The sequence below is a fragment of the Mustela nivalis genome, assembly GCF_964662115.1.
Source record: "Mustela nivalis genome assembly, chromosome: 16".
Taxonomy (NCBI): domain Eukaryota; kingdom Metazoa; phylum Chordata; class Mammalia; order Carnivora; family Mustelidae; genus Mustela; species Mustela nivalis.
The window spans coordinates 20458425-20484350 of NC_139035.1; the positions used below are offsets into that span (position 1 = coordinate 20458425).

At 39.4% G+C, this 25926-nt stretch overlaps 1 protein-coding gene across 2 annotated transcripts in view; it reads left to right on the forward strand.

Moving 5' to 3' along the window:
• The first annotated feature begins 10764 nt into the window (after window positions 1-10764).
• The window catches only part of RNF2 (ring finger protein 2), a 46108-nt gene continuing 30946 nt past the window's right edge, over window positions 10765-25926 (forward strand). Inside the window, exon 1 of one of the 2 annotated variants that reach the window (XM_082702979.1) lies at window positions 10765-11104. The gene's annotated coding sequence lies outside the window, so the exon portion shown is untranslated. Of the gene's footprint in view, window positions 11105-11552; window positions 11931-25926 lie in introns of those variants that run through there. The other variant, XM_082702981.1, reaches the window with a different exon arrangement.

Here is a 25926-nt window from a genome sequence, read left to right on the forward strand (position 1 = left end):
GAGGAGAAGGAAAGATAGCTACTCTTGATGAACTGGCTTCAGACCCCCTGATTCAGCTTTCAGGTAGGTGTATTTTACCCCCTTAAACTTATCCTATGCCCCACTTTTTGGAGTTCCTTCTTGCCTGTGTATTTGCTCTGGGCATCTGGACACTTTGGACAAACAACCTATTTTTTTCAGCCAGTTCCTGAGTTTATCTCTGCACAACCCCACCCCCATTCTACCCCAAATGCAATGACTAGTGTTCTTGCTTTGACCCTTTGGGTCATCTGATCCAATCTGGAGAAAGGTCAAGTCTCTTGAACCTGGCCTAACATACTGCCCAAGCTTTTCACCATATGGTGATCTCAAAAAGTCTAGAAACTTAGAATTCCCTGGAGTAGATGCATATAAGATGGAAAATTCAAATATGTGATTCTCAACCTACAATTTGTACTTGTTTCCAGTAATCACAAGCTAAATCAGCAGGAATTTCTGGAGGGAGTACTAGAAGTTTAATTAGCAAACAACATCTGATATTTCTCCTAGAGACTGTGGGATATAAATTAGTAGGAGAAGAATAGAATTCCAAGATAATTATATAGGTCCTAGAACTCTTTTAAAGGGTTGCTATTTGAGGGTTGTGTAATCATTGCTTGGAGCCTGCTTAGCCTAAATTCTTACTAAGTAGGGTCAGGAATGTTTAGGGGAATGGAAATTGAAGTTTAGTAATAAGACATTAATTTCCTGATTTTCAAGGTCACTACACAACTGGAGCTCTAGAACCAAAGAATTTCCAAATTCTAGTTTTTCTGTTTGCTTTGGCTGATATTGCCTGATCTAGAACAGCTTTTTTTTCACCTCCACCCTTCCTCTAATAATAGGTGGATATGTGCAGAAATTTCACTCATTTTTATTAGAGATTTACTTTTTTTTTTTTTTTTTTAGATTTTATTTGACAGAGAGAGAGAGAGACAGTGAGAGAGGGAACACAAGCAGGCGGAATGGAAGAGGGAGAGGCAGGCTTCCCACTGAGCAGGGAGCTAGACGCTAGGCTTGATTCCAGGACCCTGGGACCATGACCTGAGCCAAAGGCAGACGCTTGACGACTAAGCCACCCAGGTGCTCCTAGATGTTTACTTTTTACATGTAATTGTATCTTTACTTTTATGATAAAGTTTAATGTTTTATTTAAACATTATTTATTTATTTATTTATTTATTTATAGCTTAATGTTTTATTCCAGTGTGAAACATGCAGATGATACAGAAATTAAAAAATAATTCAGAAACTGAAAGTCCTCAAAAGTTCTCTTTTCCTTAAATATAATTCCTCTTAATATTTTGGTGTATATTCATTTGAATATGTTTGTATTACAAAAATAGGATAGGATATTTGGTACACATTACATACATTGCTGAGAGACTTGACTTTTCACTTGATAATATATTTTTGATATCTTTCTATATCAGTACTTGTAGTTTTTTTTCCTCCAAGATTTTATTTAAATTCTGGTTATTTATCATATATAGTAAAATTTGTTTCAGGTATAGAATTTAGTGATTCATCATTTACATATAACACCCAGTGCTCATCACAAGTGCCCTCCTTCATACCCATCACCCATTTAGCTCATTTCCCACCCACCTTCCTCCATCAACCCTGTTTGTTCTCTATTTTTTTTTTTTTTTAAGATTTTGTTTATTTACTTGACAGAGAGATCACAAGTAAGCGGAGAGGCAGGCAGAGAAAGAGAAAAGGAAGCAGGCTCCCCGCTGAGCAGAGAGCCAATGTGGGGCTCGATCCCAGGACCCCGGGATCATGACCTGAGCCTAAGGCAGAGGCTTTAACCCACTGAGCCACCCAGGCGCCCCATTGTTCTCTATTATTAAGAGTCTCTCTTTTTTAATAATATTAAGATTTTATTTTTATTTATTTATTTGACAGAGAGAGAGATCACAATTATGCAGAGAGGCAGGCAGAGATAGAGGGAAGCAGGGTCCCCCCTGAGCAGAGAGCCCAATGCGGGCCTCCATCCCAGGACCCTGAGATCATGACCTGGGCTGAAGGCAGAGGCTTAACCCATTGAGCCACCCAGGCGCCCCTATTGTTAAGAGTCTCTTATACTTTGCCTCTCTCCCCTTTCTTTTCCCTTCTCCTATGTTCATCTGTTTTGTTTCTTAAAATCCACGCAAGAGGGAAATCATGGTATTTGTCTTTCTCTGACTTATTTCACTTAGCATAATACACTCTAGCTTCATCTATGTCATTGCAAACGGCAAGATTTCATTCTTTTTGATGGCTGAGTAATATTCCGTTGTATATGCGTGCGTGCGTGCGTGCGTGTGTATGTATACCACATCTTCTTTGTCCATTCATCAGTCAGTGGACATTTGGGCTCTCTCCATAGTTTGGTTGTTGTTGGTAATGCTCCTATAAACATCAGGGTGCATGAGTCCTTTTGAATCTGTATTTTTGTGTCCTTTGGGCTAATACCCAGTAGTGCAATTGCTGGATCATAGGGTAGTTCTATTTTTTTAAAAAATATTTTATTTATTTATTTGACAGAGATCACAAGTAGGCAGAAAGGCAGGCAGAGAGAGGAGGAAGCAGGCTCCCCACCGAAGCAGAGAGCCCAATGCAGGACTCGATCCTAGGATCCTGGGATCATGACCCGAGCCGAAAGCAGAGGCTTTAACCCACTGAGCCACCCAGACACCCCCTATTTTTAACTTTTTGAGGAACCTCCATGCTGTTTTCCAGAGTGGCTGCACCAATATGCATTCCCACCAACACTGTAAGAGGCTTCCCCTTCCCTGAAATCTTGCCAACATCTGTTGTTTCCAGTGTTGTTAATTTTAGCCATTCTGACAGGTGTGAGGTGGTATCTCATCATGGTTTTGATTTTTATTTCCCTGATGAGTGATGTTAAGCAGTAGCTTTATCTCATTCTTTTTAACAGTTATAAGATACGGTGTTGAATACTAAATTTTATTTAACCAATAAATAAATAAAATTTATTTAACCAAAAATAAAATTATAGTCAGGTTTTTACAAATGTAAGCAATGTAAAAATTAACATCCATGTATATATTTCTTTGCACACTCGTGTGAGTACTTCTGTAAGATACATTCCTGGAACTGGATCTCTTAGGCTGAAAGATATACCCCCTCAAAATTTTGAGAACTACCAAATTGCCCTCTTAGGGGGTTGTGTCATTTTCATGCACATCATTAATATATGTAATATATGTGTTCATAAACACAGACCAACAACTTGTATTATAATTGTGTGAACGTAGTAGGTAGAAAATTATGCCTATTTAAAGTTTCCCTTTCTAAGTATTGTTGTAATTATTAAACACTCTTTGTAAAATACGCAAAACAAGTATATTTAGTGACTGCTTTTTAAAAACTGTAGTTATTCTCATTACCTGAAGACATTCCAGATGTATCTTAGGAGCAAAGCCTATGCATATCCATAGATTATAATGTTTCAAGTAGTGGGCCCACTTAAAATGAATAATGACTGGCACTGAAAGATGAATACTAACATTGTGCCGTCATGCTACTTTCATTCTCTTGGGTGGGTTAGGGGGACGTATTTCCATACAACAAATCTAGGCAAGTGAATGGGGGAGAAAATGCTAAATCTGGCTTGAGAAGTAATCAACTTTCAAGTTCCACATGGAATATTGGGACTAATATATAGCATGTTAAACTTTTACTCTTGGTATGAAATATTAGTATGTTTTGACAAGACTCTTCAAAAATCAACGTTCAAACTGAAGATCCACCAATAACAAACTTTCTTGTTGGTCATTATTCTTTTGGTGGGGTGGGGGGCAGCTGCAAGATACCACATGACATTCCTAACATGGGTTCTCCTGATCCAGGATTGTTCCTGGAGTATTCTGTACCACAGACAGCAGTCAGTGGACATTTGGGCTCTCTCCAAATGTCCTCCTCATTGTCTCTCCAAATGTCTTTCCTCATTGTTTCTCTGTTCTTTCCCACTAAAGAGCTCTGTATTTTCTGTATTTGTTGATAAAGATGGCTCTTTTCCCGTACCATAAATGGCATGGTGTCTACAGGTTATGTTTGGCATGTTCTTGTAATGCTGTTTGTATTCACTGTGTGTCAAGCCCCATGTTCAAGGCTGGGGTAAGGATATGGCCACGCCTAATTGAAGAGCAAGTCAGGAAATGAATAGGTTGGCAAATAGCTAAGAACTGGATCATGTGGAAGAAGGGACAGCTGTGTTGAAGTCAGGCCCACAGTCGTCTTTTTAAATTTTAGGAAAGGGTCAAACCAGGAAAGCTAATGTAATAAAGTCCAAGAGTGAAGTCGGAGACTAAGGATGTGTAAATGTCAAGAAGTCAATGAATTGAAAATACACGGAGAGCATCAGTACTGCCTTAAGACAAGAACTAATTAGATCATAGCTGTGAGTGTTGGAGAGGGATATAACAGTGTGTTAGGTCACCCTATATCCTTAACAGGATACTATGACAAGAAGGTTCTTTTGCAGTCATCTTTATCCCATACTTCATATGTGACAGATTTCATAATCCTTAAGGGACAATAGTTAATCCTGATCTCATAAGGACGGTCTGTGAAATGTTTATTTTAAAAATGATATAAATTTTGTACAGACTAAAATCCTTAAAAAATGTCTCTTCCTGGGTGTAACACACAAAACCTCATTATTCTAGGTTGACCAGAATGGTTTTTGGATTTACCTGAATTATAACCTACTTTAGTGTCTTATTTGATGTATATTTTAATGGCTTGCTTCTGTAGAGTGTAAAATGCAAATGACCCAGCAGATGGATGGATACTGCAGGGGTTTCCAGATCTTAATGTAGTCTAAAATAAAACAAAATTTTCTTTGTATGGGTGGGAGTTGGCAGTTCTTTCAGATTCTTTACTAAAAACATTTCCCAGAAATGTATTAGGTAAGAGATGTCTTTACCCTCTGCTCTCTCACCCCACAAAAACCATTCTAGCACCATGCTTGTTTTAAGTGGAAAAAATTAAAATGTCCAAAAAGGCAGTTTGAGCAGGTGTCATTTGACTTGAGTATTTTGCACTCTTCAGCTGTACTTTCCCATAAGGATCGTCCAGCTTTCTTCTCCCGAGAAATTTCCATTTTAGTTCTGAGTTTTGATCTTAATTATCTATTCCTTGTTAGCTTCCAGGATGATTCTTGGTGTTCCTATATCAACGCCAAGACACAACTCTCTTCCCTTCCAGTAAACATTTTGAAAGGAAAATACTTTCAAAGTTTACTTGAATGGAATAAACATTTTTCATGTTAGAAAGCTTAAGCCAGTAATTTTTAAATCATACTTTAACTTATACTTGAAGTTGGATATCACAGTAATATTTCCCATTTATATGTCCCATTATTAACTACAAAGAAACAGTTGGCTATTTGTGTTGCATCAGAATGAAAACTTTTATTCTTTCTTTTGACTTTTCAAACATATGCTAGTTCATTATTTTAATAAAATGCACTACCAGATGTTAGGCAGAATGTGGCCACATCTGGGACACATAAAATACCATTCCAAGTCTCCAAAGGAGGGAAGTAGCAGTATTGTGTAGTTCTCCCCAAAAGTCTAACTTGCCCATCTCATTTAATCTATTTAACTTCTTCAAGTTGAATCGTTAAGAGTAGCACCAATTATTTGGGTTGTCTTGGGAATATAAAGAGGAATGAACTAAAACACCAAGGGAAATGTCACAAGAAGACATGCACTATGCTGAAATACAAATAAAACTTCACTAAAGCCTGTGGCTACAGCTATATTTTTTCAGCTGAAGAGGTTGTAAATCTTGAGTTGCTGGCTTCCTGAAGTCACCTTGAATTATAGGTCTCTTTAGGCCTTTCTACAATGTCCCTACTTAAGTTGACCCCTTCAAAGAAAGCACAACACATCTAAAGGATGGCAAATAAAGAATTTTTTTTAGGAGATATATTTTGACAACAGTAAATATATAGATGGTGATTAAATCCCAAGCTATTCCTGTTTTCTAACCCAACTTTTAATTTTGTTTTGTTTTCATAAAGCAAACTTTTCCTAAAGGTTTTTATTTATTTATTTGACAGACAGAGATCACAAGTAGGCAGAGAGGCAGGCAGAGAGAGAGAGGGGGGGGGATGCAGGCTCCCTGCTGAGCAGAGAGCCTGATGTGGGGCTTGATCCCAGGACCCTGGGATCCTGACCTGAGCCGAAGGCAGAGGCTTTAACCCACTGAGCCACCCAGGTGCCCCTGTAAAGCAAATTTTCTAAGAAAACAAAACCAAGACCTGCTGGTTTTCTGTCAATGGATCAAGTTTACACACTTATATTTAACATCATCCCTAGCTTCTTAAAAATAGACCACACTGAGGACTGGAATAATACTAGTGTTGAGAGGAAGCTCTGGAGATGTTTCTCTTATATGCTGCTTACCTATTAGAAAGAAAGAAAATGCTGAAGTTTAGTATGCAGCATTGAGCGGGAAGGCACCTGTGGTACGAAGGTAAGGTATCCCTCGGCTTGAATTCAGATGACCTAGGTTTGAGTCTCAGCTCTGCCACTTATGAGCTCAATGTCTGCAAAAGCTAGTTAACCACAGAAGTCACATTTTCCTTGTCTATAAAGTAGGAATTATACCTTGGAGGGCTGAACTGAGGATTCCGTGAAATAATTAATATAAATGTGCTATAGAAACTGTGAGACATACATAGTTTATCGGTAACAAGCTATTGGTGGCCTTAAATCTTCATTTTAGAAAAGCAGGTTAACAATTAGATATTTGGAGCACAACTGAAAAGAAATCCATGTGGTATATATAGAATAGGCCGGCATATATTCCCATTTCAAACACACTGCCTAAATAGAGAAAGATTCTGGAAGGACTAACAGCAATCTTAATAGAAATTTCTGCTTGTCAGTGATAAAACTGAGGCAAACCCAGCTCATATGCACTGCTCTATTTCATTACACACTGAGATCAAAGATTCGTCTTTCATTCTTTTAACACCTATTTATTGAGCATCTAGTATATGGGCCTAGCATCACACTAATCTCTAGGTATACACTGGTGGACAGGATTTCTGTTCTCAAGGAACTTATGTCCTACTTACATTTGCATCTTTATTCCAAGAACTTGGCAAAGTGTTGGCACATAGTTGATGCTCAATAAACGTTGGTTGAGCTAAACTAATCTAATTTTGTATCATTACCATAGCAGAAAGCCAGTAAAGCTGTGAATTTTGTGATCAGAAATGATTTCTATACTCAGTTCACCATGTGATTAATAGGGCACACTTCTCAAGTTTTGAGGGAAAATAATCTTTTTTTCTTTTTAAGGTAAACTCCACCCCCAACACAGGGCTGAAACTGACAACCCCAAGATCAAGAGTCGCACGATCTTCTGACTGAGCCAGCCGGCCACCTCAAAAAGAATCTTTTTAACCTAGAGTTCATGGAGTCATCTACCTATAGTATGATACTTGTATTATGTAGTGTTAGCATTTTCCTACTGAAGATATGATTATTACCTTCAATTAGTAATGTAACATGGGTGCAGAGTATTAGTAGGAAATGTTTTTAGGGTAATATCCCTTAGGTCAGGTAAAAAAGTTAGCAAAAGGAATGTAGTTTGGATATGTCAATCACTAGACAGACTGACATTGATTTAATATACAACTAAAACAAAGGGGAAGAAAATGGCAAGTCCATTCTATTTACATGGTAGTCAATTCTTTTTTTTTTTTTTAAATTTTATTTATTTATTTGACAGACAGAGATCACAAGCAGGCAGAGAGGCAGGCAGAGACAGAGAGAGGGGGAAGCAGGCTCCCCGCTGAGCAGAGAACCCCATGCGGGGCTCGATCCCAGGACTCCAGAACCCTGACTTGAGCGGAAGGCAGAGGCTTTAACCCACTGAGCCACCCAGGTGCCCCATGATAGTCAATTCTTAACAAGCACAGAGAGTTTACTTTTGGAAGCATAACTTCCAGTTATGGAATAAAACTTCTTGGGAGTTTTTTCAAAATATATAGGAGCTCACTGGTGGGGCCGGGATGGGTGACATTAGTATTGTTCACCAATATCCCTACTTCTGACTTGGTTCAAGGACTCAGTCTCTCTGCAGATGGCAGAGGCTATGTAACTAGTTTAGGTCAGTGAAATTCTACCAGTAATGTGTGTGTGTGTTTAAATTTTTTTTTGCAGTAATGTGTTGTGTGTTTTTTTTTTCTCCAATATAAGGCTATGAAAAGTTCATTGGGATTCTTTCATCTCTTCCTCTTCCACAGGGAATCAGCTGCTATTATCTAGGTGAGATAGTTACAGAACAGTGGACCCTCTGTCAATCTGGTTCATGGAGTGACTGGAACAGAGGGCGTTTGATCCATATGAAGCATGAACAAGCAATAAATGTCTGTTGTGTTAAGGCATGGAGATTTTGGAAACTTTATTATGATACCATAACAAAATCTTTCCCGATTAATATAGTCACGGGTGGCGTATAGCACTTTCAATGCCAAGTTTTTGAGTAAGATAAAATAGATAATATGAGTTCCATTAATTTGACAGTCGTGTCTTTCATATTAAGGATGCTAGCCTGAGGTCTAGCTTTTTAATCACATTTAATCCACATATCCCATAAGTTTTCCATTTCCCACTAATTCTCCTGTGAATCTTTTAAAAGTACTATATTTAACTTTTATCCATAAAGTTCCCATGCTTTCAACAAATGATCACTTTTCGCAACATCGATTGAATTTCTTAATGTAACCATACACCATTATCTTCACAGGCATAACTGGAGCAAAAGGTTCCGAATTATGAAGACACAGGCAGTTGTCATGAGTAAAGAAGTGATGGTTCTGCAACCGCACTATCTTTAGAAAGCGGACCATTATAGGAAGGGAGAAGAAGAAGCATGCTTTGATTGTAGTTCTCCCTTGACTTACGACAAGGCTACATCCTGCTAAACTGGTGGAGGCTGAAAACATCATAGGTCAAAATCCAGTTAATACACCTAAACCTACTGTCATCATAGCCTACCTTAAACGCGCTCAGAACACTTAGATTAGCTACAGTTGGGCAAAATCATCTCACACAAAGTTATTTTATAATAAAGTGCTGAATAGCTCATATAATTGAATATTGTACTGAAAGTGAAAAACAGAATGGTTGTATATGGGTACAAAGTGATTGTATCAGATTTTACCCTCTTGATCGAATGGCTGACTGGAAGTTGTGGCTCAATGCTGCTTCCCAGTATCACAAGAGTATCCTATCACATATAGCTAGCCCAGGAAAAGATCAAAATTCAAAACCTGAAGTAGTTTCTACTGAACAGTATCACTTTCAACCACTGTTAGGTTGAAAAGTCCTACATGGAATTGTAAGTTGGGACCATCTGTATTTTGACTTTTTTTTTTTTTTCATACTGGAGACAGAGCTTGACCTTGAAGATCTTAGAGTCTGAGAATTGTCCTTCTTCCTTCCTTTCTTCCTCCCCCCCCCCCTTTCTTTCTTTCTTTCTTTGTAAGTAGGGGATTCCAAGCTCAATGTTGGGCTGAACTCACCACCCAGAGTTCAAGAGTTTAATGCTCTACCCACTGAGCCAGCCAGGCTCCCAAGAATTGTCATTTCTATTTAAAGCTATAGACAGTGAAAATTTTCAAGTCACTGAAAAAGAATAATGTTTTGCTTTATTGGATCGTTAGGTAGGATACATAATGTGTTATCTTTAACATTTTAATACCTGTCTTCTTTCTTTCTACCCATCCAAAAACTATCTGCCAAAGTACTAATCAAACCCTAGCTCCTTAGGAAATCTTCCTTCCACACACCAGCTGTAATGGATTCCTTTCTTTTCCAAAATCCTAAGTAAATTCATACCGTTTATTTGGCATTGCTTGGAGAGTTTCAGAAAGTTCAAAAACTGGAAAAGACCTAAGAATTACCCAACACAATATTCTCATTTTGCAAATGAAGAAAATTCAGTTCAGAGAGGTTATGCAATTTACTTAAGTCTCATGGTTAGAGACACAGTGGAGGCTATAAACCTAGTTTTATAGGATGGTCCATTTCTTTATGTCACAAATGCCTTCATATTTACTGTCTGATTTTGTGGATTATCTTTTTAAGAGAATAGGACATCTCACCAATAGCATACCCTGAGGTCAGGGAACTCTTTCGCTTAACTTCTTCAGTGTATCGCTTAATTTGTACGCATTTCACATTAATTTTTTTGGCTAATTGTTTGTGTTTTAGGTGATGATTACATCTACTTAATCTATTACTTCTCATATTCTCACGTTCAGAAGATAATACTGGAAGGGGCCAAGAAGGAAGAAAACAGCAAGGTGTAATAGAGCTGATGAAAACGATCGGAATACTTACGTCCAACAATGTACTTCTAGGATAGAAGGTCATTTACCCTGTAATAATTAGATGTTGTAGGGTCACTCTGCCAGGATGGTAAGTGTGTGTCTGTTGAACGGGGAGGCAGGCAGCCGAAGTTCAGGTGAAGTTCTAGGGCTGAATGCCTAACGAGGACGTCTGCCGGGTGGGATGGGAGGAAGAAGGGGAGGCAGTCACAGACAGCACAGCTCCCAGCCCAAACCCTAAATGCCGGCCGACGAGGGGTAATGGGTGGGCCGAAGCGGGGGCAGAAAGCTCCAGCAGCCTGAAGCTCGAGAACGAGGCCGCGCCGTCGACATCCGGGCGTTGCCCGGGGGCTGCATCGACCCCGCCGAGGGCGCCGAGGGGCGGGGCCGGCCGGCCCGGGGAGGGGCGGCTCGCGCCCTCCAGGCCAGCACGCGGCGGCGCCCCCTCCCCTCGCGCCGCGGCCTCCCCGCGCGGTGTACGTCCGCGTCCCGCGCCTCCGCCCCCTCGCTGGCTCGCTCCTTCCCGCCCTCCCCGCAGCGCCGGCCGAGCCGGCTTCCCCTCAGTCTCTCATGAATATTGAGCGGCCCCTGTTGTATTTCCCGAGCTCCATTGCGGAAGCCGAGGCTCGCCATATTGTGCGGCGGCGCCGGCGGCCGCGGCGGCTTGTACCTGAGTCTCGGTCTGGCCGCGGCCAGCTGAGTCCCGGGCTGGGGCAGGAGCCGGTGAGTGGGGCGGGCGAGAAGGCGAAGGGCCCGGGAACTGCGGGCCGGGACGCGCGTCGGCTCGGCGGGGCTGCGGGCGGCTGACGGCGGCCCGGGGGCCGGGGGTGTGTTGCCCGCGGGGGTGTGAGGGGAGATGGCGCCGCCGCCCCCGGCCGCTCTCGGGGCGGGGATGGTGGGGGGAGGCAGCTTCTCATTGTTCCCGTTCTTCAAGGGTCCGGCTTGCGGAGGACCCCGTGGGCGAAGCGCAGGGATTGAATTCCTTCCTTCGTTGGGAACCCTTTGCTGTCCGCTCCTCCGCGGAGGCCGGGGCCACTCTGCGGCCCCCTCGCCTCTCGGGGTGGGGGCTCCAGCCTCTCTGCGGGGCCTCTCCGAGGCCAGCCGCGTGGACTGCGGGGTTTTTCCTCCGGGCTTCCCCTCGCTGCCCGGCAGTCTGTGTCTACACCGTGGGGGTGGGGTAGGGGCGCTTTGTGCGGAATGCCCCCTTTTCCCCCCCGCGGGGCTGGAGTCTGGGTTCGCCGGTGGAGGCGCTCCTCGGCGTCGGGGTTCCTTGTGGGCTGCGGGGAGAGCCCCCCCGGGTTAAAACATTCCTGGAGTGCCGCCTGCCTGCCCGCGAGTATCTGTTGCTGCTCTCTGAAACCGCGAGGTTGCCCCGGAGGAGTCGTGGGGGGAGGGGGTGTCTTGGTTTGTTTCTGATGGAAGCCTCGCGTTTTGAACCCTGTCGTTGACGCCGAGATCTTCGGTATTGGGTGTCGCCAGGGAACCGTAGACCTGGTTGTCAAGAGACTTTGCCTCCTCTGGAAGTAGCTTCCTTGCTCCCGGAGATACTGTTAGTAAAAATTGGTCTTTGAAACTTCCGAGGTTCATTCCGATTATCCGCCCGCTGAGACCTTTATGGTCTTCCCGTCTTTAGACCTTTTTGGGGTATATACTGCATGGCTGTCAGAAAGTTTTGAGAGAATGTGTGCCTTTAAGGGGGTAAAGTGGCTTGAAAATGTTAGGTTTCCTTGAGGTGTCTGAATAAATTTGCTGTAACAGGATAGGTTTGCATTCAGTGTTTTGGTAATACGCTTTACTTTTAAAAATTAAAAAAAAAATTGAGACGTGGGTTGGATGTTTTAGACTGAGCATTATGTTTAAAACTCATGTCTGAGTGATTTGCATTACATAATCTACTTTTGGTGAGTTCCAAGACGATAAGCTGGAATACTTAGTGTAATTGGTAGGTAATCTACTTTCCCCTTTTTGCATTGGGGTATAGTTGTTGAATTTTTTAATAACTTAGATTGGTGTCAGATCAGGCTTCTTACAGTAAATATTTGACCCTTTGATCTACAAAGAATTTAAATGGCAGCAATAAGATTTTTGGTGATTTCCCCCCCACCCCACCCCCGGAATTTATACTTGTCACAATCAACAGGTATCTTTTAAAATCTGGATTGTACATTTAACGTGTTCAAAGTAAAATGATGGGTGGTTTTATAAGACTCCATTTTCCAGCGATAGCACAGCAAATATGGCCCCTTACTTTTTCTGAAGATTTGAGTTATTTCCTTCAGGTACACTTGTGGAATCCTCCTTGAGGTTAATTATAGTATGTATGAGAGTGATTTGGAGAATTTATGAAGGAGAAGTGCCTGAATAGGCTAGCCTGAGTATTTTAAAAATATGCTTGTGGTCCTCATATGTGCTGCACTGAAAATTTTCAAATTAGAGCCACTAATATTATGTAGACAATGCACACATTCAAAATACTGAGACATTTTGAGAATTTTGAGTTTTTCTCTGCCTGTATTGAGCACTCAGCTAGTTCCTAGGTTTGTGTGGATAGAAATACTGTATAGAGCAGGTCAGCAAATATCTTAGGAATTTCATTTTTGTATTATTGACCTTTAGTGTGTAGTGTGAGGTCATTCTCTGATTTATTCATGATTTGTGTTTTTATTATGTGGTCTTTGGAGTAAAGGTGATTTATGTCTAATGAATAATATATAACCAGATGTTTCAGTGACAGTTTCATTTCTGTACATTAAGCAAAGAAGCATAATTCCTTCCACCAAGAGAAGTGAGTTAACATGAAAATGTACTTTATTAAAGTTATGGACACATTTTTAGTATGACTTAAAGCACTCAATTTTGTGGCAACTCATTTATTAATTCTGGGGAAACTAAACAATGCATCACGGTTTGCCATTTTTAGAAAAGGAAAAATACTGTCGGATTATGTATGTTCTGCCCACATACAGATCTACATTGAGTGTTTATTACACTTGGTGTGAAGGCCTTTTTATTAGACAGACACATTATTCAATTTCATTTTTTCCCCATTTCTCTGAAATCCTAGTTAGCATAGTAACTTACTGAATTTTTTTTGCATTTAATTGAACAGATCCCCATATAATGGGGGGGGGCGGTGCAGAGGTACAATAACATTTGCCCTGTCCTTTCCCTCTCTATAGGTCAAGATATCCTATTTATCCCCTTCATCCCTAGGTTTCCATGTAATGTGTCAGATGGGTCCTTGGGTATTTCTTGTTGAAAGGAATAGAGCTTGGTTGATTTTACATGGACGTACTGACTATGGTAATACAACTCTTGGCGCATAAAGAGAAGGTGGTGTTAGTATTTTTACATCGGTAGCAGGAGCTAGGTAATGAGTCCCTGACTTTATAGATGTAGGTGGTAAGGGAAGTAGGTGGCCCACGATCCATTTTTATGCTACTTGGAGGAACTCCAGTAGAATTGGCATTGGATTTTCAAGTTTAAAGTTCTTTTCACTTCTCTTTTGCCTTACGGATGTTATAGGCAGGTGAAGTGGGCTAGTATGTCTGGGCCTAGTGATACTCTATGTTGGAAGCTCAGCTGTGAACATTACTAAAAATTACAGGAAGGATTCCTGTTGTTTGCATTTGCTTTCTCCCATTTCATTTGGAAATGGATTAACAGTGTGTTTGCTGCTTTTCCGTATCTTCCATTTTGTCATAATTAAAAATATAAGTTTGTTAGATACAATAATGAAAGATTATTTTTGTAGCTCACCTTAGATTAAATTGTCTAATGAGGCTATTTTATTAAGTAACAGACCATATGAAAGCTATCAGAGCATTTTGGTCATTGATTTTCAACAGATGTGTTGATTATGGACTCTCCTGCAAGGGGGATTTCTTTTTGTTACTATGCTACAGAGTGCCGTTGCATTTTATGAAGAGGTTAGATTCTAAAGTTGATGCATAAAGTGAAAGTCACACGTGGTAAAAAAAAAAGAAAATGATTTCTTGAAAATCCCTTAGGAAGGGAGAACAATATGCCAATAAATCTAGATTACCTTTAGTGTTGGAAAAGATTAGTGTTCAACAAAAGAAACAGCTTTCTATTGCATTTGGGGCCATATTGAACAATGAAATATGTATTTTTTTTAAAATTTTTAAAATCTTTATTTACTTTTTAATTTTTTTATTTTAAAGGTTCTATTTATTTATTTATTTGAGAGAGAGAGAGAAAATGAGAGAGGGCAAGCACTAGAGGGGGACAGTCAGAGGGATAAGCAGACCCCCTGCTTGAGTAGGGAGCCTGATGAGAACTGATCCCGAACTGATCTGGGGACCTGAGCTGAAGGCAGTTGCTCAACCAATTGAGCCACCCAGGTGCCCTTTATTTTCTTTTTAGAGTAAGCTTTGTGCCTAGTTTGGGGCTTGAATTCGTCCACAAGGTCCAGAGTCGCATGCTCCACCAACTCTACCAGCCAGGTGCCCCTCCAAAAATGTATTTAAATGTAAGAATCACAGCATGGTCATGCTTATGTGAGTAGACGCTTGTGCCAGCTGAGACCTTTGAAGAGCGGCAGGTGAGCTTTTACCATCTCATATTTTCTGTAGGATATGAGCTCTAGTAAAGGGAGATGGTTTTGTGTGCTTAGAATACCTTGTGCTATTTAAATAATTCTCATTTTCTTTCTTTTTTTCTTTCCAAGTTGGATAGTTTAAAACACAAAAGTGGAATGATTTTTGTGGTGCACCTCAACAAATTTTTAAAAGATTTTTAAGTAATCTCTATACCCAAGATGGGATTTGAACTCAGTCCTGAGATCAGGAGTTTCGTGCTCCACCAACTGAGCCAGCCAGGCACTCCTTAGCAGACAAATCTAAAGGGTTTTGAGTTATCCTTTATAAAATAGATTTTATCTATAGGAATAGTTCCAAATTTTCTTAACTTTTCAGTGAAGGTGCAAGATCTCTAAAAGGAGAGCTGTTTGATAGTGTATTAGTCCTAGTAGAGAAAACAGTAACTTGAGTAAGAATTTCAGCATAGGAGTTTTAATGTGGGGAGTTGGTTGGATGGTTTTAAGAGCAAAAAGAACGTTACAGTGTAATTGACCTAAGAGCTCAGAAAAAAAGAGTCCATTGGCCTGGTTCTGAACCTTTGAGGAGGTCACCATTCAGCTGCTGATCAGTTTCTGCAAGTACCTAAAAGTACCCAGAGTCGCTGGAGACTAAAAACTGTTGTTTCTGCCAGGGTGAGGGGCTGCAGTTGCTGCTGCTGCCAGGAACTGGAAGCAAGTCCTTTCACCCCTCTTTTTGCTTTTCAGTTTTCCTTTTACTACCTCCACTGTTGAAGCCTAACAGGGAGAGCTGGCAGAAGAGTACGTGAAATAAAATTGTGCAGTCTCAGCCCCAGTGCCAAAGTGCAGTATCTAGAATGGTGGTTTTGGAGTTGAGAGAGTGAGTAAATGATTGGCACAAAATAGTGTAGGTTAAAGTACAATAATTTAAATAGGGATTTTTGTCCTTACCTTGCCTGTTCAAAAAACATGTTGATTTTCTTCTGTGTGCCAGACCCTATTCAAGGGGTTAGGGGTAGAAAATGTATTGAACAAGGTCTCTGTCCTTAAGGAATTTAGAGTCTAAGTAGGGATGACAAATAAACCATCTTACAGTGTGTTAAATGCAATAACAGACGAGTGATGTGCTTTGAGAACCCAAAGGACCTTGCAACCTACTTGCCTCTTTGCCTTCTTAAACTTAATGACTACTATTTTTATTTTGTATCTTGATCAAATCCAACTTTATTCTCTCTGCTGTGTTCAGCTCAACTATGAAGGCTCTTTACCGGAGATACCACAATATTGTTATGTAGTCAGAATCATTACTAGTTAAGCATTTCTGTGTGCCGTATTGATTTAGATTGTAAAGCTATCACTTTCTCCGCACTTTTAGCCTAGCCTTGTGCTGTAACATAGAAGATGTTTGAGAAATTTTGTTTTTGCAGTAGATGATGGGAATTAAAATGTGGATTATTACTTTGCAGACATTGTTTCTTCCTTCCAAGGTCATTAGAAAGTAGTTTTGAGTAGAGTGTTTTTTGATTTTACAGATGTGAGAGTTGAAAGATTAAAATAATTGGTTAACTTAACCTGTATAGTACCAGCAGCTGATCTAGAAATAGGAGTTTGGATTTTTTATTCCAGAGCCAGCAATTTTGGCAGGGATTCATTTAATGGCTAAAAAAAATCCTCTTCTACACCTCTCATTATTTTGTAGGCTAATAATCTAAAGTCTCACAGTTACTTCTGGCAGAAAGACAGGCTCCTCATTTTATTTCCTAAAAATATGATCAGTTTCTTTTTATGTTGTTCTTTTTAATTATCCATTTTTTGTCTCCTTTTTTCCCCCTATTCCATTTGTTACTTACTACTGTCTCTATTAGCTATTGTAAAATATGCAAATCTGTAGTATTTCATTTTGACTTCTCTTAGAATAGTGTTCTGTTTGTTTCTACTACCATACACATACTATTAACTTAAATCAACTTAAAACCAACTGATTCTTCACTTTTAAAAAGATGTATGCCTCCATGCCAGTAATTGCATTAAACCTTCACTATTTACACTGTTTGCTATATAGAGTCCAATTCAGTCTGGGACTGCTGTCTTGGAATCCGGCCAAATGTTTTATAGGAGGCTTTACTATATTACAGAAAGGGTAGTGTTGTGTATAGTGGAAAGAGTTTCAGAACTGAAGGCCAGGAGTCTTGGTTTCTAGGTCTGGTTTCACTACAAGCAAGATTATTGGCCTTTCTGTTTTCTATTTAAAAAAAAAAAAAAAAAGCCACTCTTGCTGACCTCACAGATTATTTGTAAAGACATAAGAGGTAGTGTAAGTAAAAGGTTTTGTAAACAGCAAAGCACATTGCAAATATATGGCGTGTAGGTGAAGAAAGAGAGACAGAGATGGATTAATCTCTGGCATAGATCCTGGTTATAGTTCTGTGTCTACTTTCAGGGGAGTTTTCTTATTTCAAAGTTGTTAGGGTGGAATGGAGTGTGGGAGGAGTTGTGGATGTCTCCTAACCCTTTCCCCAAGTCTAGTTTATGGTATAATATTCTCTCCCCCTTAAATAATTGCATTTTAAGGTTGACCTGTCTCATTAATTTCTTTACACCAGGGTCAGATATCTTCCTTATATCATTAGGTAGTAATATCCCAAGCTTTACTTACACATTAGGAGCAAAACTACCACTTTGTAGATTGCTTAAATGACAAGGACCTGGGAGAGTAGGGGAAACAGATTGTATTACTGTTTTGACTGGAAACTACTCTAGTGGTTTTGTTTTACTTATTTGTTATTTTATGATATCAATTACAGAAAATATCTGCTTTTCACAATACACTTAGCAAAATTAGAAAATATATCTCTTGTTTACTTTTAATGAACTTACCCTCTTATCCTTGTTCTTAAAAATTTTAATTGGCCTATTTGTGAAGAAAACATGCCTCTTTGAATTAGTGGAAAGATGCCTTTTTCTAGCTTTTTTATTTTTATGAGGTACTGTCCTCCAGGAATGTTGTCTCATGTGGCTATAAAGTAATGAAATATGTTAAAGATTCTTGAACATTGATAGTTGAGTATTGTCTAAAATATTAAGACTCCGTTTCTCTGTCCTTATGTTATTATAATTGATTATGTTTGTATTTAAATGTAGGTCTCATTTCCAGTTTGGGTTAACCAGTGATAAATTACCAGTGTAGCCTCCTGAAATACTTTTTTTCTCAGTAGTCTCCATAACTTTTGGAAAGGTAATACTATAAATGTATAGATAACATGACAATCAATACTAGTTTAATTTCTTCTGAAACCTTTTGGATAATCTGTTGCAGTAATTGATTTAGGAAAATTAAGAAGACAATATTGGTGAGGGAAAAAAGTGTCACACAGTAACCTAGCTGTTTTTCATTTCTTTTTTTTTTTTTTTAAGATTTTATTTATTAATTATTTGAATGAGAAGAAGCACACGCATGTGTGAGCGTACGGGGAAGGGCAGAGAGTGAGAGAATTTCCGAGAGCTGACTCTGGGCTAAGCATGAGCCTATGTGCTGCTCTGTCTCAGGAATCTGAGATCTTGATCTGAGTCCCCCAGGTGCTTCATGTTATTCATCTCTTAAATGGATTGTTTTTAGTTTTAATACTCATGTTAAATATTTCTTGGTCCTTTAAAAAATAGCTTAGGAGCTGATGGGAAAATTGATAATGTATTGAATTTTTCTTTTTAATTAAATATAGTTTCAGTCATCACTTTAATTTTTTTAAGTGTATTTTTGGGGGCATTTTAAGAAGAAAGTTAAAAATCATGTTTTCAGTACTCAGTTTTAATTCCTCTTAAATTTTGATGTATTTCTTTTTGGAAATTTTATCTTTTGGTTTTCGTTTTGTTTAAAATGTAGTTTAGACTGATTTTATATTATGGACCTGAATTTATGTGTGTTTTTAAATTCTTTTGATATCACAAACATTTTCTATGCCATAACCAGTCTGGTAACGTTTTGACAATGGTATGATACCTCAGATGGATTTAACAGTGGTTGGATCGTGGGGTTCCTTTTAGCTTTGTATTTATGTTGGTTGTAGGAAAGTCCAGAATTCATTGTGACAGTCAGATCAAAGTAAACAAGCAATATTTTGGTCTCCATAAATTCACAAGAATCAATCTCTAATCCTTGGCAGTAGCTTTGTTGCAGTATAGCTGATGAAAACTGAGAAGGATTAAGAGCAGATAATCTCTGGTTTTTCTGTATATTAGGTTTTGGGATTCTTTTTTGGAGCCAAGTGTTCTTAGCCTTCAGTTCTGGGCTCTCTTAAGGCACCATTATTCTGAGATTTAGGGCATGTGTTTTGTGTATGGTATCCCACCCCACCTCCCACCCCCAACATGAGAGTTCCTAACTTTTTTCAGATTCTTAATGGAGTTGCGGATTCAAAAGTTAAGAAATGTGGACTTAAAGGATTTCGTTAAAAAGTGGATGTAGAGGGAAAGCTGTACAAAAAGTGCCTGCAAACAGTATCTTGTGTTGAATTAATGTCAGTTTTCTTTTTTGTTCATTGTTTAATAATATAGAATCAGTTTTGCTTATGAACGGGTGATTTCACTATTTTAGCTACTTACATCTTTTTTCTTAAAGATTTTATTTTTAAGTAATCTCCCAACATAGTGTGGGGCTTGAACTCACAACCCCAAAAAACCAGTAGGTTGCATGCTCCACTGACTGAACCAGCCAGATACCCCAAGTTTTTATTTTTCTATTTATTTATTTGTTTATTTATTTTTAAGGATTTTATTTATTTATTTGAGAGAGAGAGTAAGAGAGTATGAGAGGGGAGAAGGTCAGAGGAAGAAGCAGGCTCCCCATGGAGCTGGGAGCCCGATGCGGGACTCGATCCCAAGACTCCGGGATCATGACCGGAGCCGAAGGCAGTCGCTCAACCAACTGAGCCACCCAGGCGCCCATCCCAAGTTTTTATTATAGTATTATATGGTTTTCTCTTTTTAACATTATTTGAACTCACATTAAGATTACCAAAGTGTAATTGCTAGTAAGTAGCTTTTAAAAAATATTTTGATATATACAGATTTAAATATATTTTCATTGCTGATAAGGAACTCTGCCTTAATGGACATAAGATATATACATCTGTACACTACCTAAAACATGTTTATTTTATAAAGAGGTTAAATTTTTTTTTTAAAGATTTTATTTATTTATTTGACAGAGATCTCAAGTAGGTGGAGAGGCAGGCAGAAAGAGAGAGGAGGAGGAAGGCTCCCCGCTGAGCAGAGAGCCCGATGCGGGGATCGATCCTAGGACCCTGGGATCATGACCCGAGCTGAAGGCAGAGGCTTTAACCCACTGAGTCACCCAGGTGCCCCTAAAAAGGTTAAATCTATATATTAACTCAGAACCATGTTGATTTCCAGTATTGATGAGCTGTGCCAATTTTTGCTGCTTTCATGAACGTAAAGATTATGCTAATCTTTTAAAAAGATTATGTATTTATTTGACAGAGAAAGAGAGAAAAATCACAAGTAGGCAGGCAGAGAAAGGAGGGGAAAGCAGGCTCCCTGGTGAGCAGAGAGAAGAAGCAGGGCTTGATCCCAGGACCCTGAGATCATGTCCTGAGCAGAAGGCAGAGGCTTAACCCACTGATCACCCAGGCACCCCTATGCTAATCTTTAGATTTATCAGAGCTGTAAAACTTCTTTCTGTCCTCAGAGCTCCTGATTTCTTTTTCATGCTTCTAAGATCCTGGTCTTTGGAACCCCAGACTGCTTTTTCCGTTTAAAACTTTCTTTGGTGCAAGTTGTAGAAACCTAGAGATAAAGTCCAGAACAGAAGAAAAATTAAATCCATTTATCTTTTTTTTTTTTTTTTTTTTAAGATTTTATTTATTTATTTGACAGAGACACAGCGAGAGAAGGAACACAAGCTGGGGTGGGGGGGATGGGGCAGGAAGCACTCTTCCGGCCTACTAGGGAGCCCAATGTGCGTGGCTCAATCCCAGGACCATGACTTTAGCCAAAGGCAGATGCTTAATGACTGAGACACCGAGGTGCCCCTAAATCCGTTTATTTTTTGGAATTGTTTCAAGAACCCAAAATGAGAATCGAGGTCTCCTGGATCCCAGTCTGTCTGCTACTATTGAATATACATAGGGACATAATAGTTTTTCTTTTCTTGCAAGAGAAAATCTACCTTGTGTGACAAAGGGATACCAGAGACACGTTCTTCACTTCTCTGTTCTTATCTTTCATTGTCTTAAAACTGTTATAAGTCTGTGCTTACTATTTTGAGATTTGAAAAATGGAAACTCCCTCCACAAACTCCTAACACTGTGTTACCTTAGAACGTAACTTTTATATAGCTATAATTGTAGCACAGATGCAAATAGGTGGCCTCCTGTCATCATTTTATCTTGTGAGTATCATTAGTCATTGCATATCCTATTAACAATTGTTACATTTAATGACTGCGGAAATTTCCTGATGTTGATGTTGCAAGTGTGTCTCCTTGCTGATGGTGATGTTGCTATTGTAGTAGTACCAGTAGTCTTTGATGTGGTTAAGGGCATGGCCTCCTTAGTCAAATAGACCTACATTTGAGTCTTGCTTTTGACACTTATTACTGTGAGACCTTTAAGCAAGTTGCTTATTAATTTACACTTTAGCTCAATTTCCTTATTTCTTAGGTGAGGAAAATAGTACCTGCTTCATAGGGTTGTTTTGATTAAGCAGAATTTCAGAGAAATGATAAACCCTCTAAGTGTTTATTATTATTTTTTTTTCAAAGATTTTATTTACTTATTTGACAGAGATCACAAGTAGACAGAGAGGCAGGCAGAGAGAGAGAGAGAGAGAAGCAGTCTCCCCGCTGAGCAGAGAGCCCGATGCGGGACTCGATCCCAGGACGCTGGGATCATGACCCGAACTGAAGGCAGCGGCTTAACCCACTGAGCCACCCAGGCACCCCTAAATGTTTATTATTATTAACATTTCCTAGGACTGGGATTACTGGGTAAAAGCATTCATATATTTTTGTATTTGTGGAATTGAATTGCCTCACTGCTTTCTTTCTGAAAGTGTTATTCCATTATTCTAGCTGCTGTTATAAGAGCATTTGGGGGCATAAGCCTTCGGCTTTCTCTATTATCCTCATTAATCATATTCTTTTGTCATTACCACAGATTTAATTTTTCAGCAGATATGCCTTTGTCAGAAGTGTAGACCCTGTTACTGTATTTTCAGTGACACATTGGAGTGTTGCTGTGATTTCCTATGCTGTTATTTGCTAATGCTGATGTGTGTGTTTATCAACACTTCTGTGTCTGGCAAGAGTCCGCACTTTATGGACATTTCTCTTCCCAGGAAAGGATAACACCCTTGCTATACCACTTTTCAGAAGTTAGCTTTTATTCTGGCATATGGGGCTTTGGACTAAAACTCAGTAGTTATTAGACTTTTTAGCTTTGTCATTATTGATAAGCTTATTTAAATTTTTAAGCTTTGCTTTTATGCCTTAGTTGTGTTTGACATCTCTCTCTAAAAAATAGAAGTACTGATCTGTCTGTGCCATTAGATCTGCAGATGTTTTTGGGGGGCCACTCCTATGTGCTGCTGACCCAGAGCAATAGTCTACAGCCCAATAGTAAGCTGGTAACTGCTGCCACATTAATATGCTCCTTTGTTTAGTTTCCTCTAATCTGGGGAGAGATGTGAAATGAAGTTGGTAGCATCCCTTGTTCTACTTTAGGAACTCAACAAAACCTTTTTTTTCTTTGCTTTGCTCGGGAAGTATCAATGTTCTTTGTGTCTCTTGGTCTTAAGGTACTGGGAGAATTAAAAGTCCCTTTCTAAGAATGTGGTTAGTTTGTGGTATAGAGTTGGTGTGTGTTCAGAGCTGAGAACCTAGATTATGCCAAAGTCTGAGATCTAAATTACTAGTGAGTCAGTGATTTGGCAGGTTGAATCTAGGTTACTAGATCCAAGTAATCGGATGAAGCAGTAGACTGGAAACCCCTTAGGCAAGCAGAGATTGAGACATCCTTGGGAGAGTTAAAAAATCTAGACTGGCAGATGAGAACCAGGAGGTAAAGTACCAGTGTAAGCAATGTCTTGACAGAGGGACAGTTAAGAATTCAGGAAATTAACAAAAATGGAAGGTTTTTACCAAATGAGGCAAAAAGTATAAAATAGCACGAGAAAAAAAAAAAAAGGAAAAGAAACAAAATCCCCCAAGTATATAGCCTCTACTTCCAAGGACACTAGTTAAAGAGAAAATAAATAGTTCATTGTTTAAAGTATGTGTGCAAACAAACCAAATGAATGTGGAGAAGTATGGTATCAGCTATTTTCTTTAAGACAAGGGAAAAAAGTGCAGATAACCTTGGCTTTAACTTGAAATCCTAGATGTGTGAACAGTATGTCTCTTTTGACCTGCTTTAAAAAGAAAAGATTGGAGGAAACTGGTTATGATTGTTTGAAGTATTCAAGTTGAAAGAAGTTGCTAAAGGTAGAATACCTTTTCAGCTTAAGAGGACAGGACTCTAAGCACTATACTGTTAGAGACATTTTTAAATAAGTTTCTTGATATACTAGTTGAGAGGACTTTTTTTTTTTAAAGATTTTATTTATTTATCAGAGGGGGGGGGAGAGCGAGCACAGGCCGACAGAATGGCAGGCAGAGGCAGAGGGAGGAGCAGGCTCCCTGCCGAGCAAGGAGCCCGATGTGGGTATGTGGGACTCGATCCCCGATCCCCGAACGGTGGGGTCAGGACGGTGGGGTCATGACCTGAGCCGAAGGCAGCTGCTTAACCACCTGAGCCACCCAGGCATCCCAGTTAAGAGGGCTTTTGATGCTACTTTAAATTCTTAAATTTACAAATAAGGTAGCCGGATCCTCAGCAAAAGTAACTAGCCCTGGTTTACTCAAGAATTTAGAGGTAGAACTTCTTTACCAATTGATAATATTTTTAGAAAATTTAGGGCTACTCTCATTTCAGTAACTAATATTCCTGTTATTAAATTGTCTCCACCTAGTGGAAACATATATTTTGCAAAGCTGCCTACAAACTTTGGAAAAACTGCTAGGGACAACTGTTCTTCACAGCTTTTAAGGAAGAGTCAGCCTGGTTAGTGACAGTTGTATTGCTTTTGCAAAGAAATGGAAGAGATGTGTGCCTGATGCTTATTTTCATATTCCATAACCTTACTAAGGAATTTGTAAATTCTGTATACCTGAGTTCGGCAGCACGTTTATTGTTGACAGTGTAAGAAGTTATTAGTATGTTAAGCGTGTATTTTTAAATTTTCATATACACATGTATAAGTGTATATAGTCACATGTTTAAATTTTTTTTCTCCTTATCTTTGTAATGAGTTAAAATGATAGCATGGTAACTTCCATCAGTGGAGAAGAGAGAAACTATACAATAAATGATGTTCCCAGTAAGTTACATGGTGGCAGGGAAAGGAGCAGAGATTCTGATTTCTTAAATGTAAAAAAATGAAATTCTGAAAATATTAGAAAAAAACTTTAGGTGGCTGGTGGACGTTTTTATAATGTTAGAGTATAGATTTAGAGTGTGGATTAGCTTTCCAAAGAAGCCATATAGGGAAAGATAAATATGGTTAAAAAACAAAACAAAACAAAAATCTCTGACCTTAAGAAGTCAAAGCCAAAGAACAGAAAAACAAACTGGGTAAAATATTAAACACTCATGGACAGACAAAAGGTCAATTTCTTTAACAGAAAAAATTTTTGCAAATCAGCTTATTTATTTGGGAGAGAAAGAGCACAAACGAGGCGGGGGCAGACAGAGGGAGAAGTAGTCTCCCCACTAAGTGGCGGTCCATCCCAGGACCCCAGGATCATGCCTGACCTGAGCCGAAGGCAGACGCTTAACTGATTGAGCTACCCAGGCACCCCGCAAATCAGCTTTTTTGTTGATTTAATAAAGTTTTATTTTCCAAAATGTACAGTTGGTGGATTTTGTTCATGCATCTTCAGATCAGCTTTTAAAAAACGAATAGAAATAAACATGTAGTAATTGACAGGCAAAAAAAAAAAAGGTCAGTAAAGCAGTGACAATAAAATACACTTGATCACTCATGATTGAAGCCTTGCAGATTAAAACATCAGTGAAATGTTTCCTACCTATTAGATTGGGCAGGTTTAAAAAAAAAATGTTGCTAATCCTTAATTGGTAGAAGGGTAAATTGGCATAGGAATTTAGAAGTATTTGTCAGAATAAAAAAAAATTTGCTTGCTTTTGATCCAGTAGTTTTTCCTTTAGGAATTTGTGCAACTTCTTACTTAGGGTAACTTATTGCCAAAGATAAGTTAGCGGGGTGCCTGGGTGGCTCAGTGGGTTAAAGCCTCTGCCTTCGGCTCAGGTCATGATCCCAGGGTCCTTCAATCGAGCCCCGCAGCAGGCTCTCTGCTTAGCAGGGAGCCTGCTTCTTCCTCTCTCTCTGCCTGCTTCTCTGCCTACTTGTGATCTCTGTCTGTCAAATAAATAAATAAATTCTTAAAAAAAAATAAGTTAGCAAAACATACATGAAACCAATGAACAGTGAACCACATCTTTATTGGGGACAGTTTCAGGAACTTCTAGTAGTATTTGGAAATGCCATAGGTTTCCTTAGGTTGCTAAAAACTAATCTTTAGAGGTGCCTGGGTGGCTCAGTGGGTTAAAAGCCTCTGCCTTCGGCTCAGGTTATGATCTCAGAGTCTTGGGATGGAGCCCCACATCGGGCTCTCTGCTCAAGCGGGGATCCTGCTTTCTCCTCTCTCTCTCTGCCTGCTTCTCTGCCTACTTGTGATCTCTGCCAAATAAATAAATAAAAATCTTTAAAAAAACAAAACAAAACTAATCTTTAGCTAGAATAGCAAGTTTTCAACCCTGGCTGTACATAAAAACCACCTGACTGATTCTCTGACGATATCAGGAGCCCCAGATGTAATGACCGAATTGATCTGAAATGGGACCTTATGATCTGA